This window comes from Marmota flaviventris, chromosome 5 (assembly GCF_047511675.1).
Source record: "Marmota flaviventris isolate mMarFla1 chromosome 5, mMarFla1.hap1, whole genome shotgun sequence".
Taxonomy (NCBI): domain Eukaryota; kingdom Metazoa; phylum Chordata; class Mammalia; order Rodentia; family Sciuridae; genus Marmota; species Marmota flaviventris.
Genome location: NC_092502.1, coordinates 135,676,207 through 135,691,280, shown reverse-complemented (window position 1 = coordinate 135,691,280; position 15,074 = coordinate 135,676,207).

Genomic DNA, 15,074 nt, shown 5'->3' with positions numbered 1-15,074 from the left:
TGGCACAAAATCATTCTACTTTGGCTGAAACCCTCCAATTTTTCAAGTTTAGATTGATTTAGACACAAAGATAACAGTAAATAAAAACATAAAATTGCTATGATCTAACTATGACTAAGAAAGTATTTGAGAATCAAGAGCAAGTTTATTAAGTAATCATTTAATTTAAATTTTCTATTTACTTAAATCATACATACATATTATTGTATCAGATGTAGTATCAAAAATGAAAGGGTGATGTTCCCTAATTCAAAGTCCAAATGTTGATGGTTACTGACTTAATATCCCATCATATCTGTGGATCACTATATATACTTGTCTTCATTACTGAAGGAGAGGTGGTACAAATATGGCCACTTTTTGTGTTAGAAATGACAATTCTAATGCTAATAAAAAAATTCAATATGAACATAAATGATTAGAGCAATGTCTCCTTTTCAAAATATAATGGAAAAGCAGGAATTAAAATCATACCAATAGCAGTTTTACTTCTTAGCTATTTATATATTTTTTCAGTTCTCAGTAGAGAGCAGTTGTTTATTTTTTTTTAATTCTAAATTGTTATACATGGCACACAATACATTACAACTCATATTACACACATAGAGCATGAGTTTTCATGTCTTTGGTTGTATATAAAGTATATTCACACAATTTTTGCCTTCATACATGTACTTAGTATAATGATATCAATCTCATTCCACCATTCCCATGCCCTTCCCTTATCCTCCCACCCCTTTGGCCTATCTAGACTTTGTCTATTCTTCCCATGCCCCCCCTCCAAACCCCACTATAAATCAGCCTTATTATATCAGAGAAAACATTTGGCATTTGTTTTTTTAGGTTTGGCTAACTTCACTTAGCATTATCTCCAACTTCATCCATTTACCTGCAAATTCCATGATTTTTTTTCTCTTTTATTGTTGAGTAATATTCCATTATCTATATATACCACATTGTCTTTATCCATTCATCCACTGAAGGACATTTAGGTTGGTTCCACAGTTTAGCTATTGTGAATTGTGCTGCTATAAACATTGATGTGGCTGTGTCCCTGTAGTATGCTGTTTTTAAGTCCTTTGGGTATAGACCAAGGAGTAGAATACATGGGTCAAATAGTCCCAGGTTTCCAAGAAATCTCCTTACTGCTTTCCATATTGGCTGCATCAGTTTTCAGTCCCACCAGCAATGTATGAGTGTGCCTTTTCCCTCACATCTTCACCAACATTTATTCTTGTATGTGTACCTAACAGCTGCCATTCTGACTGAAGTGAGATGAAATTTTAGAGTAGTTTTGATTTGCATTTCTCTAATTGCTACAGATGTTGAACACTTTTTCATATATTTGTTGATTTATTGTATATCATCTTCTGAGAAGTGTCGTTTCAGGTCCTTGGGCCATTTATTGATTGGGCTATTTGGTTTTATCTTTTTATGTTTAGCTTTTTGAGTTCTTTATATATCCTAGAGATTAGTGCTCTATCTGATGTGTGAATGATAAAAATTTTCTTCCAAGATGTAGGCTACCTATTGACATCATGATTGTTTCTTTTGCTGATAAGAACTTTTTTAGTTTAAATCTATCCCATTTATTGATTCTTGATTTTAATTCTTATGCTAATGGAGGCTTATTAAGGAAGTTGGAGCCTAATCAGACTTGATGGAGACTTGGGCCTGCTTTTTTTTTTTTTTTCTAATAGACACAGTGTCTCTGGTTTAATTCCTAGGTGTTTGATTCACTTTAAATTGAGTTTTGTGCATGGTGAGAGATAGGGGTTTAATTTAATTTTGTTGCATATGGACTTCCAGTTTTCCCAGCATTATTTGTTGAAGAGGCTATCTTGTCTCCAATGTATATTTTTGGTGTCTTTGTCTAATATTAGATACCTGAAATTATGTGGTTTAGTCTCTGTATCCTCTATTCTGTACCATTGGTCCACCAGTTTATTTTGGTGCCAATACCATGCTGTTTTTGTTACTATACTCTGTAGTTTAATTTAAGGTCTAGTATAGTGATGCCGCCTGCTTCATTCTTCTTGCTAAGCATTGCTTTAGCTATTTGAGTTCTCTTATTTTTCCAGATGAGTTTCATGACTGCTTTTTCTATTTCTATGAGAAATTTCATTTGGATTTTGATTGGAATTGCATTGAATCCATATAATGCTTTTGGTATTATGGTCATTTTTGCCAACACTAATTCTGCCTATCCAAGAACAAGAGAGATTTTTCTATCTTCTAAGGTCTCCTTCAATTTCTTTCTTTAGCATTCTGTAGTTTTTGTTGTAGAGGTCATAAGTACTTTTTTTTTTTTGAGGCTATTGTAAATGGGGTAGTTTTTCACATTTCTCTTTCAGAGGATTTGCCACTGAAACATAGAAATATCTTTGATTTATGGTAGTTGGTTTTGTATCCTGCTACTTTGCTGAGTTCATTTACTAGTTCTAAAAGTTTTCTGGTGAAATTTTCTGGGTCTTCTAGGTTTAGAATCATATCATCGGTAAATAGTGCTAATTTGAGTTGTTATTTTCCTATTTCTATCCCTTTAATTTATTTGTCTCTATAATTGCTCTGGCCAGTGTTTCAAGATCTATGTTTAATAGAAGTGGTAAAAGAGGACAACCCTGCCTTGTTCCAGTTTTTAGAGGGAATGATTTTAATTATTATCTATTTAGAATAATGTTGGCCTGTGGCTTAGCATAGATAGCTTTTATGATGTTGAGATATGCTCCTGTTATCCCTAGTTTTTCTAGTGTTTTGAACATGTGTGGGAGCTGTATTTTATTGAATGCTTTTTCTGCATCTATTGAGATGATCATATGGTTCTTATTTTTAATTCTATTGATGTGATGAATTATGTTTATTGATTTCCATATGTTGAACCAAACTTGCATCCCTGGGATGAATCCCACTTGATCTTTTGCTTTTTGAATTTGTTTACGTAGTTTTTGTTGAAATGGTCTTTTGCTGCCTGTATTTGCTCTCTTATGTTATCCTTTAATTTACAGAACATTTTATTTATGTACATCCTGAACTCCTTCTTTGTTGTTTTATCTGCTATGCTAGTCATGGATTCTAATAATGTGTATCTTGATTTGTTTGGGGTACTTTCTTCCCTGTGTTTTCATGTTGCTCATGTGTCCCCTTCTAGCACTGTGGATCTGAGGCATTACTGTTTTTACCCTATAGGCTTATAGTGACCCTGTAGGGTTCCAATACCTCTCCTTTGAAGGGAAGGACTATGTTAAGAAATCCTAATATAAGCAAAATACCACCTAAAAACAAATAGTTGTTATTAAGATGTTTACAGTTTGGTCAAAATGTACAGAAATGGTGAATTCAATTATTATCTACAATATAATCTGTAGGTTTATAAAAGGGTTTACAGATTTTGATGGTGGACAAAGAGCTGGGGGTGAGGTGTAGGAAGATATGCTGAGGAGGTATGAGATGAGGATATAGATTTATTATATCTTAGGAAGTGTGAAAGAGAAATCTAAAGAATAAGTTTAGTAGCAAGAGAATAGAGAGGTAGTAATTTTTGGGTAGACAAGTAAGAGGGAAGGCAGTAGAATATATAAAACAAACACACATATATATTTAAAATTTTAAATAATGTTAAATTAGTAAAAATTGGAGAGGAAAATAGGAAAAAAAAAGAGAGTATACTACACAACTATAATATATTCAGTTGTCTCAGTCCTCAATATCCTAATTCATGCAAAGTACTTGGTTTTACGTGTTAGGGATGTGAGGGCAGGAGAATAAAAAAGGAGACTTAAAAAATATGAAGGAAGAAACAAAGATTGTTTTGGTTGGAGGTCAATATCTTTCCTGCTTTTCTTCTCATCCATTAGGTGGGGTTGTCTGTTCTTAGTTGTTATCTCTGCTCTCAGGATGGTTGTGGTTACCAGGGTGTGAGCATTGGTCTTGGGTGCAGGACACCTGGAAGTGGAGTACTGAACTTGCTGCTACCTTGAGAAACTGCACCTCAAGGATCTCCTTTGGGTTCTACTCCTGTGATGTGGGCACTGAGTCTTATCTCCTCATCTTATCTGTAGACCTCACAATTCCTGTCCTCTAAATTCGTCTCTAAAGTATATCTCCCTCAACCCCTCCTTTTCTACTGCCTAATCAGAAACTTTCTCTCCTGGGGTCTTGTGTGTTGCATTTTGGTGGCTGTGTATCTGTCTTAGAAAGCTGTTTTGAATTGGGCAGTCACTCTGCCGAGTTAGTGACTACTGGGCATTGGAGGAAATTAGAAAACTCTGCATACCTGGCTATCCTGTGTTCCAAAGTGGCATTTTCCCCAACTAAAGATGGGGATGGAGGTGACCCAAAATGGAGGCAGCTGCTTTCAACAATGGGGTGTTTGGTCGGATGTGGGGAGCCTGGTCATGGCATTGTGCGATGTTTTCAGAGATGAGCTCTGTGGCATGCAGTGTTGCGGCTGTCAGCTGTCTTCAGAGCCTGTGATGTACCCAGGTGCAGGCAGCCTATGGAGAGTAAGCGACTATGGCAGTAGCTGCTGAGTCCAAAGATGAAGGCAACTGGGGGAGCTCCACGTTGACAGATGGGGGTCCACAGGGTAGTGGTGGCCAGAGTTCCTGCATGTGGGTAGCGGCTGAATGTCCTTCCTGGGAGGCCTCATCTGGTAATTCTGCACTGGTGATGATGCTGGTGGTCCTGCTAAGGCACCTGTGAGTGCTGAGGCCTGGGGCCCAGCACAGCATTGCAGCTGTGATTCCTGTGTGGGATCAGCTAGGAAGGAATCATCAATCCCTCTCACTAAAGCAGTATTCCTACTAGTTGAGACCCAGGTCCAGAGCAACACAGAATGCTACCTCCTTCTGATCTGCCATCTTGGAATCCCCTCTCAGATCAGTTGTTTTTAAAGTGCTTTTTCTCCTTATATATAAAAGGTTCCTTAATCCAGAGGGCAATTTCTTGCAGGCTTGGTGAACAGAGCAGGATCATCTAGATATTTCATGTCACTGACTTTCAGTTTGTTCTAGGTTCATGAGAAATATTATGGGATATTTGTTAGGACCATATCTATCTAGATTTAAATACAGATTAAGTCCCCTCTTCTTGGCCAACACATACTTTCAGAAAGTGAAGAAAAGGAGAATCGTATCAACATTAAGATTTTATAATGGATGTTATGTGAAATCCCCAGTGGACAATATTTTCTTTGATGGTAGACTAAATTAGGGTTCCATCTATTTTCATAAGAAAGGACATTGTAAATATCCTCCAAAAGATTTCATCCAAGAAGTATGTGCATTATTCTATTTTTAAATCCCACTTGTTTTCCATGAAATTTCAACTCCACTAAGTCATGCTTAGGGTCTTCTGCTTCTGTTTCATTCTAACAATTTTGTATTAGAGATTCTTGTTGACATGTGAGTCCTGGATAAAGATTTGGGAATATCCAATTCATATTCCTAAAAGAATAATAAATCTTTCTAGTTTTTTGTTTGCTTTGGTTTTTGTTTCTATTGTGTCTAGGTTTGAAGATGACGTTTTTCAGTAGAGAAAGTTCAGGTATTACTATCAACTTTTAGATGCCTGCCCTACTTTGAAAATGATTTATTAAGTTTAAGAAACAACAAATTAGTTTTTTTAAGTATCTGAAAACATCATGAAATGGGTCAGTGATCCATTCAGCCAAATGTCAGCGACATTCAGTCACTACCCACATGCACACTTTCTAGTGCTGGTAAAGTGTGTCAGTTGATCACCCAGGTTCATACTAGAATTTTACTTTACTCTTTTAGCCACAAGGACCTGTGCAGTCTCAAGTATGCATAGAGACCCATGTTTCTGCTGGCAGTGATGTAGGCTAAAATGCAAGTCCATCCAACAAAGACACAGGTTGTGCCTGGCAGCTCTAGAGCTCTGTTTGCGATCACTGGCCTGGCCACAGCAGTGTTGCCTGAGGTTTGGGGATGTGTGATAGAGTTTGTCCCTTGCTCATCCAGGCTGATGTTAAACTAGGTCACTCCTGAGACTCAGAGTCATAGAAACCTGCCTACTCTCACCACAGCAGGCCTGGCAATGAGCTCTAAGACAAAGAAACCTGGGCTAGCTCTCTTACCTTGCTGCTGATCAGTAACAGTGTTGCTTCTGTTTGCCACAGGTGATTGGGGGAGGAGGATAGAACCAACTCCACCTCACCTTAAAGTTCGAGCATCTCATTCTTACTAAGCTTGGCCTGGTGACAGGGGTCCTGGATCTCTGTCCAACAGCACCTTTCACCATGGCAGGTAGAACTAGATTTTAAATCAAATTCCCGGACTTATTTTTGTCTCCCTTCCCCAAGCAGGAGATATCTCTTCCCTGCTGGGCTACTTGAAGTAGGAGGAAAGGGAGGGAAAGAAATAAAGGTAACTTCTCCCAGATAAAAGCAGACCTTAGGGACTCTCCCTTTATTTCCTTAGCTCTTATGATAGTAGTTTGGTGCTTGTATAACTATTCCACTTGGTGTGTCTCTGGGTAAAGAACCTCCAGATGTCTTAGAGATCATTTTGCTCCACATCAAGAATCTGAATTTCTTTTGAAAACTTCCTTTTAATTGTATTCTACTAGATTTAGACCATTAAATGTTTGGATTAATTTTCTTTCATTTCAAAGGTACTTTTCACATGAACAATTTTGTTCACAACAAAAGATCTTCAAAAGTGATTGTAATTCTAAATCCTCAGCTTTGAAATTACAATTCTTTATATAATCCATTTAATTAGAATTATAGTGTAATTCAAGCCAAGTGTCTGGCCCAGAGGAAGCATAAACTTAGATTTATATTAATAAGACGTCATTAGAGCTACACCAATAAATAACAATAGTTTTTTAAAAAAAAATATTATGTCTCTAAAACTCTAATTAATAGCATAGTCATCACCCATCAAATTCCTGACAAAACAATTCCTGACAGACAGAACTGAGCAAAGCAATTCTCAGGGACAAAAATACAGTTTGTTTATAGTGTGTCCAAGTGGTAGCTTCTCAAATTATTTCAAGGGCAGACTTTTTGTCCCATTGCCTATCATCTTTGTATAGGCTCTCTTAAGTGACAGAACACAAACTAACAAGGAACCATGGGAATAAGACAGGTTATCACTAAGGGGTGAGGAGTTGTCAAACTTGATCAAATACCCACAAACCAACTAAATGCAATACGATTTCCTTGGAGACAAAATTAATTTAATATTCGGAGTCTTGAAGACAACAATGCATAATTCAGACCCAGTATGAAACTTATTTTACCATCACTGTCAGAGTTCCCCTGAGTTGGAGGTTCAATAGGTATTAGTTGTACCTGCTGTTTTAAAATTGAATAATTTGAGTGACAACAGCAAGTGGTGTGTGCATGTTTATGAATACTACTACATATTGCAGAACTCCCCAAAACATCACCAGAAAACCTATTAATGAAGCAAAAGTAAGTACAATCCTCTATGTTGAATGAAGGGAATCACCATTAGACTCAGTCTTAGATTTTTAATCGAGTGAATCTTACTACAATGTTGGAAGTGGGGTGTTTATTGGTTTCTTAGGAGAATATGTTCAAATACTTTAAGAGAGGTCTTTCAAGAAGAAGAACTGATTAGGATTAGAAACTGTTCAAGGCATAACAATTTGGAATTTGTGTGATGAGAAGACCTTCTTAAAGCGGACCTCTAAACTGTTGATTGTCCTGGTTAGCTACAGCTATGATAACAAAGGACAACAGCCTGGGTGGCTTTCCATCCATTCTGAAGGCTGGAAGTCTGAAATCAAGGCTTCACATAGTGGGTTTCTTCTGAGTTCTATATACTCAGCTTATAGATACCAGCTTCTACCTGTATGTTCACCTGGTCTCTCCTCTATGTATGTGTGTGTTCTCACTGAACTAAGTACAACAATCACATTGAAGTAGAGCTCATTTCAATAAATTCATTTATCCTTAATTACCTCTTTAAATACCTTATCTCCAAATGAAGTCATCTTATAGTTTCCTGGGAATTAGGACTTCATATGAAATTTTGGTAGGACCCAATGAAACCCATAAGATTAATAACATTTAACACAGGTGAGTAGATTGCTACTTACTAAAGTGGTTAATAGTCTTTTCTTTCCTAAAAAAAAGTGTTCATGTGACAAAGGTATCCTTTTTTAAATCATTTACTTAATGCTTTTCTGTTGAAAGTTTGGCTTGGCTTTGCGGTTACTAGTCCAGGGCTCTATTCTTGCCATCACACAATGTGAATCTGGAGAAATGACTGAATCTTTATAAGTTGTTCCTTCAATATAGTAGCAATATGAGAAAATTCTTAGCAAATTACCTATGAAAAGGTAATTTGAAGATGATGATATGATGACAAAGGATGGCAATGGACAATGATAATCCAAAGACTACAGAATCATGATTTAGAAATTAATTTGAAAGTCAAAATGATATCACAAAGCTCTGATTTCAGGGCTTGCTCTTTGTAAGAGTAATAGAGTAAAGGGTCTTTCCTGTAATTTAGTATTCTGAAATCTAATGTTTTGGAAACTACCAAACATTAATTTGTACATGAAATATTTTATTCTTAAATAAATCAATGACATTATTTGTTTTCTATTTTAAGGAGGCACAGAGATGCTATTTAATTTACAGTGAATTCTTCACATAGGGAGTGAAAGAGCTAGGATTTGAACCCACACCTGTCTGATTCAAGCCTCATGTTGTTAAGTATTATTTTATTTAATCATCCATTTAACAAATATTTTTTGGGAAAAAAGACAGAGTAGTAAATTATTTTCATCCCTTGAACTTATAGCTCCCTTCTCAATCAAAGATATCTGGACTTATTTCAGATAGATAAGAAACCACAAGAGAATCACTCAGATAAAAGTTTGATGGCCTTATTATGCATGCACGCAAGATTGCAGTAACTCTAGGAATTCGGTCACCATTTCAAAGATGAGATGTGACATGCCTTCTAGCTGAGGGAGTAAAAATCCTTAACACTATGGAATAAATTCCCATCCTTTTTCTGTGCCTGGGGGAGATGAATCTATAATTGATTACTCAAGTTCCAGCTGTTCTCAGAACTGTGTCATTGAAGTCATGAATTATTTGCTGAATCTAATATGTGGATAACAGTTAAATAAGCACAGTAAGCTTATTTGTCTTGCATAATCTGTTTTATAAATATACTTGTCCAAACAGAAGATATATGTTTATAAAATAAATTAGTCTAAAATTAATGAAAATAATTGATAGTACAAGATCAATATACATGCCCACAGACACACACAGAATAATTTATTATGAAATTGAGATTAAGACTACGTCTCAAAACTTTCAGAGATGTTTATTTGGAAGATACCTGTAACCATTTTTACCACTATTTTCTTAAATTAGTTAACTTACTTCCTTGGGCATCATTTTTTTTTTTAAATCCATTCCTTGAATACAAATAGAAGTTTTCTTCACCCACCTTACTAGAGCTATATTTGCTAACTCTGCCTACAAATTTCCCTAAGCATTCTTTACATGAAATTTTTTAAAAAATGTTGTCCTTTAATGTTTATAGAAATCAACCAAGGATTATTATTTTTTTTTAATGCAATGTATTTAGGGCTGAGATTTCATGCTTCTCACAAGCTCCCAGCTAATGCTGCTGCTGCTGATACTCAGAATGAGTATATGAGTACCAAGGATGTGGACCTATACTGCTGAAGAACATAGCCACTAGTTACATGTGGTTGTGGAGCACTTCAAATGTGTCAATCAGAATATATATGGGCCATAGTTTAAAATGAATAGTAGATCTTGAAAGCTTAGTTTGCAAACAAGTATGCAACATATACCAGTAAAACTGTCTTTTATAATGATTGCATTTCAAGTAGACAATGTTTTGGAAATATTGAGCTAGGCAAAATATATTACAATTAGGGCCATCTGTTTCTTTTTACTTGTTTGAATGGCCAGTAATTTTTCAAATTAATATTTGCCTAGTATTGTGGGTTTTTTTTGGGGGGAGGGGGGCATGGTACCAAAAATTGAACTCAGAAGCACTCGACCACTGAGCCACATCTCTACCCCTATCTTGTGTTTTATTTAGAGACAGGGTCTCACTGAGTTGCTTAGTGCCTCACTTTTGCTGAGGCTGGCTTTGAACTGGCAATCCTCCTGACTCAGCCTCTAGAGGGCCTGGGATTACAGACATTCACCTCCACACCTGGCTTTGTATTTTGTTTTTATTAACCTGTTGTCATGGAGGATCAAGACTAGCATGTGACTCAAAAGCACTGAAATGGCACATCAATATTGCTGTTCTTTAGTACTCATACCTACTAATGATGCTAATGTGCTAGTTTTCCCCACAGGATTATGGTCCTTGTGAACACAAGGAATCTTAGTCAACATCAATTTAGAGGGTAATTGGCAAGTTAGAGTCTGGCAGGTCAGTTCTGCAGTGGTATTGAATGGACACAACTCTATGTGCTTCTCAAGAATAATAGTAAGATGTTAGGAGTGAACATTCTAAAACGGAGAGAGGAGCCGGAACAGCCTGAAAGGGACACTGGCAGATGAAATTTTGTTTCCTCTACAGAATTCCTGAGCCTTGGGGAATGATTCATAGTGAACCCTGGGCTTCTGTTTTTGCTTTATGCCTATCTTTGAAGTCATAAACCTCCTTCATGCAACCTGGTATGTGTACAGGTATTCTGCCTTACTGGACTCTGTTAAATTGATAACCAGTGCACATTAAATTTGCCTCAGATATCCCCAGGTGGATTAGATATTTCCAGTAAACCATTTTGAAGGTACAGTCATCCTTTGATCATTACAATAAGTTTCATAATGTCAGAAAAGTAACATTTCTAGAATACCAGATACAGTTAATTTAATAAGAGCTAAAAAGAACTTTCTAAAAATCCAATGATGCTTTTTCTATCTGGTACAATTACAGGGAGTGCTTGGAGTCATGTCATAATCCCCGCTTATTTCATTTCAAACTTATAGAAAGGTAAAATGTAGTTTATATGGACTTTTTGCAAGGAATGTTGAGATAATGAAATGTCTTGGAATTCTCAGTTATGAATAGTTTCTCTGGAATGGATAAGTTTGCTTTTAACAAAGTAATACTCTGCAAACACATAGGAACCTTTCTCCTATTATAAACTGTCGAAGTGTACTGACTTATCAGGATCTATGTGACATACAGTTCATGTGGGCACACATACTTAAAGCATTGCTTTCTCTGAAATAATATGTATTTAATTGCTTTCTTATAAGATATGAACCAGACTCAGAACTTCAGTTACAATATCATGGTACTATAGTCTTTTCTATATGTGAATCAATTAGAATAAAACAATTTAAAGTAAGGTCCTGAGAGAAAAAATGCCCCATGCAATTTCACCATCTTCTCTGTTCCTTGTTTTTCCCATCCCAACAATGAATTAATAATGATATTTAAATCATAGGGCTATTATAAAGGAAAAATGAATTAAAAATTTTGACCTTTAAAACAGTTTGGCATGTAAAAAATATTTGGTAATTGTTGCTATTATTATAATCTAAATGGTCCTAATTATGATCCAAAATGCAGATGTCATAAAAGAGTTAAGAAACCCCCCAAAATCTACATTATACACATTTACAATTTGTAATAAGCACCATTTATAATTTAAGAATTGTGCATTCCATTTTTTATTACATTTCCAATGAAGAAAAATATTAAAAGAAATCTCACATGTTTTGGTGTCATTAAACAATAGTATCCCAACATTTTGAAAGTTCATTTGAAATACCTTTTCAAAGGAGAGAAAATTTTAGTGTTTTCCACAAAGATGAAGCACAGAATATTATATTCTCTCATAAAATTGAAAAAAAAAATAATCTGTGTAAGGCACTTATTTTATCCAAATATAAAAATATATTTCTTTAGATTTTTTAAAGCTTATTATGTGATTTTTCAGTTTTATTCTGGATATTATTCAATATGTAAAAATTCCATGGTAATCTTGAAGATATGAATCATGCATCATTTATGACTCCTGAGGTATTAGCACGTTGATAATTAACTTTTCACTATGCAATGTGATTATTTGTCTCAATATTTTAGCCATTCCAACGTGCAATGCATTGTTATAGTCAATATTTTAAAATAACAAAACTACAATTTGAAAAGAAAGAGACATGACAACTAAATGTAATGTTATAAATTAGAATGGAATCCTAAACAAGAAAACAACATTAGGCAAAATCTAAAGGAATTCTAATAACATACAGAATTTAGTAATACAACATTAACATAGGTTCTTTAGTTGTGAGAATTGTGCCATAGCATTATGCAACATGCAAACAACAAAAACAAGCAGGAAAACAATGGAGGTGTTATAATAGGAACTTATTTGTAATATTGTAGTAATTTTTCTGTCAATCACAAACCAATATTAAGAAAGTTTATTAACTGTCAAGATATTTTGAGATTCATTAAATTTTTACTATTAAAATCCTTCTCTTTACATTTTTCAGCCCTTCCTTCACCTTCTTTTGTACTTCTCTGTTATTCAATGTGGTATTCTTCCTAAGAAATTAGAATTATGAAATCCTAACATAGCCTACATTACATATGTACTTCTGAATTAAAGTCTAATTTTTTTTAAATACAAGACTATTTTTAATAAATATATAAACATACTTTTAACTAAACATTGTATATACTTATTTACACTATTCTCAAATAGAGATGATACTTGTAGTGTTAAGAAAACAAGAGTTAGGAGTAAAACTCAGTGCATCTTAGAGATACTTCTAAATCAATACAAATGGCAGAATAAATCATGAATATCTCTCCCAAGGTGGAAAATAATGTCTGTTCAGCATTCTCTTCCTATTTTCTGCCTTCCTGGAACCAATATTTGCTTGAATAAAAAATATCAGTAAAGAATTCATACCATGAGTTTTATAACAGCTATTTCATAAAATTTAAATGATTATTTTTACTCTATCTCATAAACTTAGTTACCACATTTTACTCTTATTTTTTTTTTACTCCTCAAAATGTGTTTATTAAACCTTATTAATTTAAACCTTATTAGTTTATTAAACCTTATTAAAAATTTAGCAATTTTTATATGAACTCATTTTGATTCAGAATGTGATCAAACATGCATTTTTGTACAGGTTTTGTCAAGGATAACTTTGGTATCTATTTTTAAACTTCAAGAAGGCTAGTTCTCCAACCCACTTTTCCAAAGTGCCTCAAGGCAGGTGGAGGAAGGAGCAGGGGTTAGTGGAGTTTGCAGGCATTTCTGTTTTGGAGATCCCAAGTTCCTCAGATTCTGACCTCTCCTTACATGGATGATCTGCCCCAAATTCCAGAGTCAGTGTGGCCTGGATTATACATTCTGTTTTTCATATTTCTTATGTGGAGCTTTCATCCTTGTTACAGAATTTCTTGTTTTACTCTGTTTACAGCCATTATAGTAACACAGTCCTGTGCATTAATGCTCTTGCTTCCTACCCGATAACTCAGGACTTAGTGCTTCTTTTTTCTCAATTTAAGGAAAAACATATAATAGCACCCCCCCAAAAAAAAAATCATCTTAATTACTACACGTCTGAATTCTGTAGCACAACTACCATTTGCTTTTCAAAAACCAATCATCTCATTTTGAACATTCCAAAACTTATTAACATTTAATAGTAAAATGCTATTGCACTTCATTGTTCAAAGCATACAAAAACATTTTACAGCAATTGAAAGTTACATTTAATTTTAAAATTTTATTATGAAGTTGAATGTTTAAAGAGTTAAGTTAAAATTTTATGTGATTTTAAGTTTTTACCATTATGGACTACAAAAGGTTTCTAATAAAAATCAGAAAATGTTATTATAGTTTAGAACATTTGTAAATTTCATGGACTGCAGACCTAAATCACAGAAGTCAGCCTTTACTTTTGAAAATTTACATTAGACTCTCAGTGCTGTGAACAGGCAGGGATGAGGGGAAGTTAGGATAGAGAGTTATAAGGGACATCATGAAGACACTCTGTATTATCTATTCTTTATTAGAGAGTAGACTGACCTTCCTTCCCAAGAATTTTCTGCTTAAGTCATACGGTCATAGGAGACATAAGATTCCAGTAGATTGATGCAATTCAAAAAATAAAATTATTTGTTAGATTAGAAAGTTTTAGAATATTTCAAATTTAACCACCCTCAGGTGTTTGCTGACCTTCTGTAGTATGGCACAAGCCATGTTCAGTGCTGTCTTCAGTATGTGCCCACTGGACAGATGGGCCAACAATTCATTATCTATATAGTCTGGTATAAATAAGATGCAGACAGATAAAAAGGCAATTACAGGGGGCTCAGGTTGTGGCTCAGTGGTAGAGAGCTTGCCTAATACATGTGAGTCACTCGGTTTGATTTTCAACACCACATAAAAAAATAAATAAAATAAAAGTATTGTGTCCATCTACAACTAAAAATGTTTTTTAAAAAATGCAATTAGAGTGCCACATCATACATGGTTGACAACACTGATACGGGTATCTGATGGTAGAACATGGGAAGAGCACATAATCCAGATTAGGAGGTAAATTCTAAGGCTTTTCAGAATAAGTAAGATTTTTTTTTGTGGAAACTAAGAGGTTTTATGTAAGGAATGATTATGTGAAAATATGAGGACAGAATTTCAGAGAAAAAGGTTTAGAACAGCAGGACTTAGCCATTGCTAATCAATGATTGCTTTAAAATCTAAGGAAATAAAAAACTCTCCTGCTGAGAATATTTACTCACTTATACTGTTAACCAAATGTCTGTATTCTCCCACAAATCCACACATGAACATAATCCAGTGTGGTCATACTGGTAGTTTGGGCTTTTGGAGGCAATAGGGTGATAATGGTGGAGGTCTTATTCTGGGGATCTGCCCTTACAAAAAGATGCACCAGAAACCTGCTTCCTCTACTGTTAAGGTCTGTAAACAAGTCAGGATGGCACCTGGCAAATGTTAGAGTCTGTAAACAAGTCTGGATGGCGCCTGGCATTTTGACAGAGGGAGTGGTTTGTGAAGTAATGCCA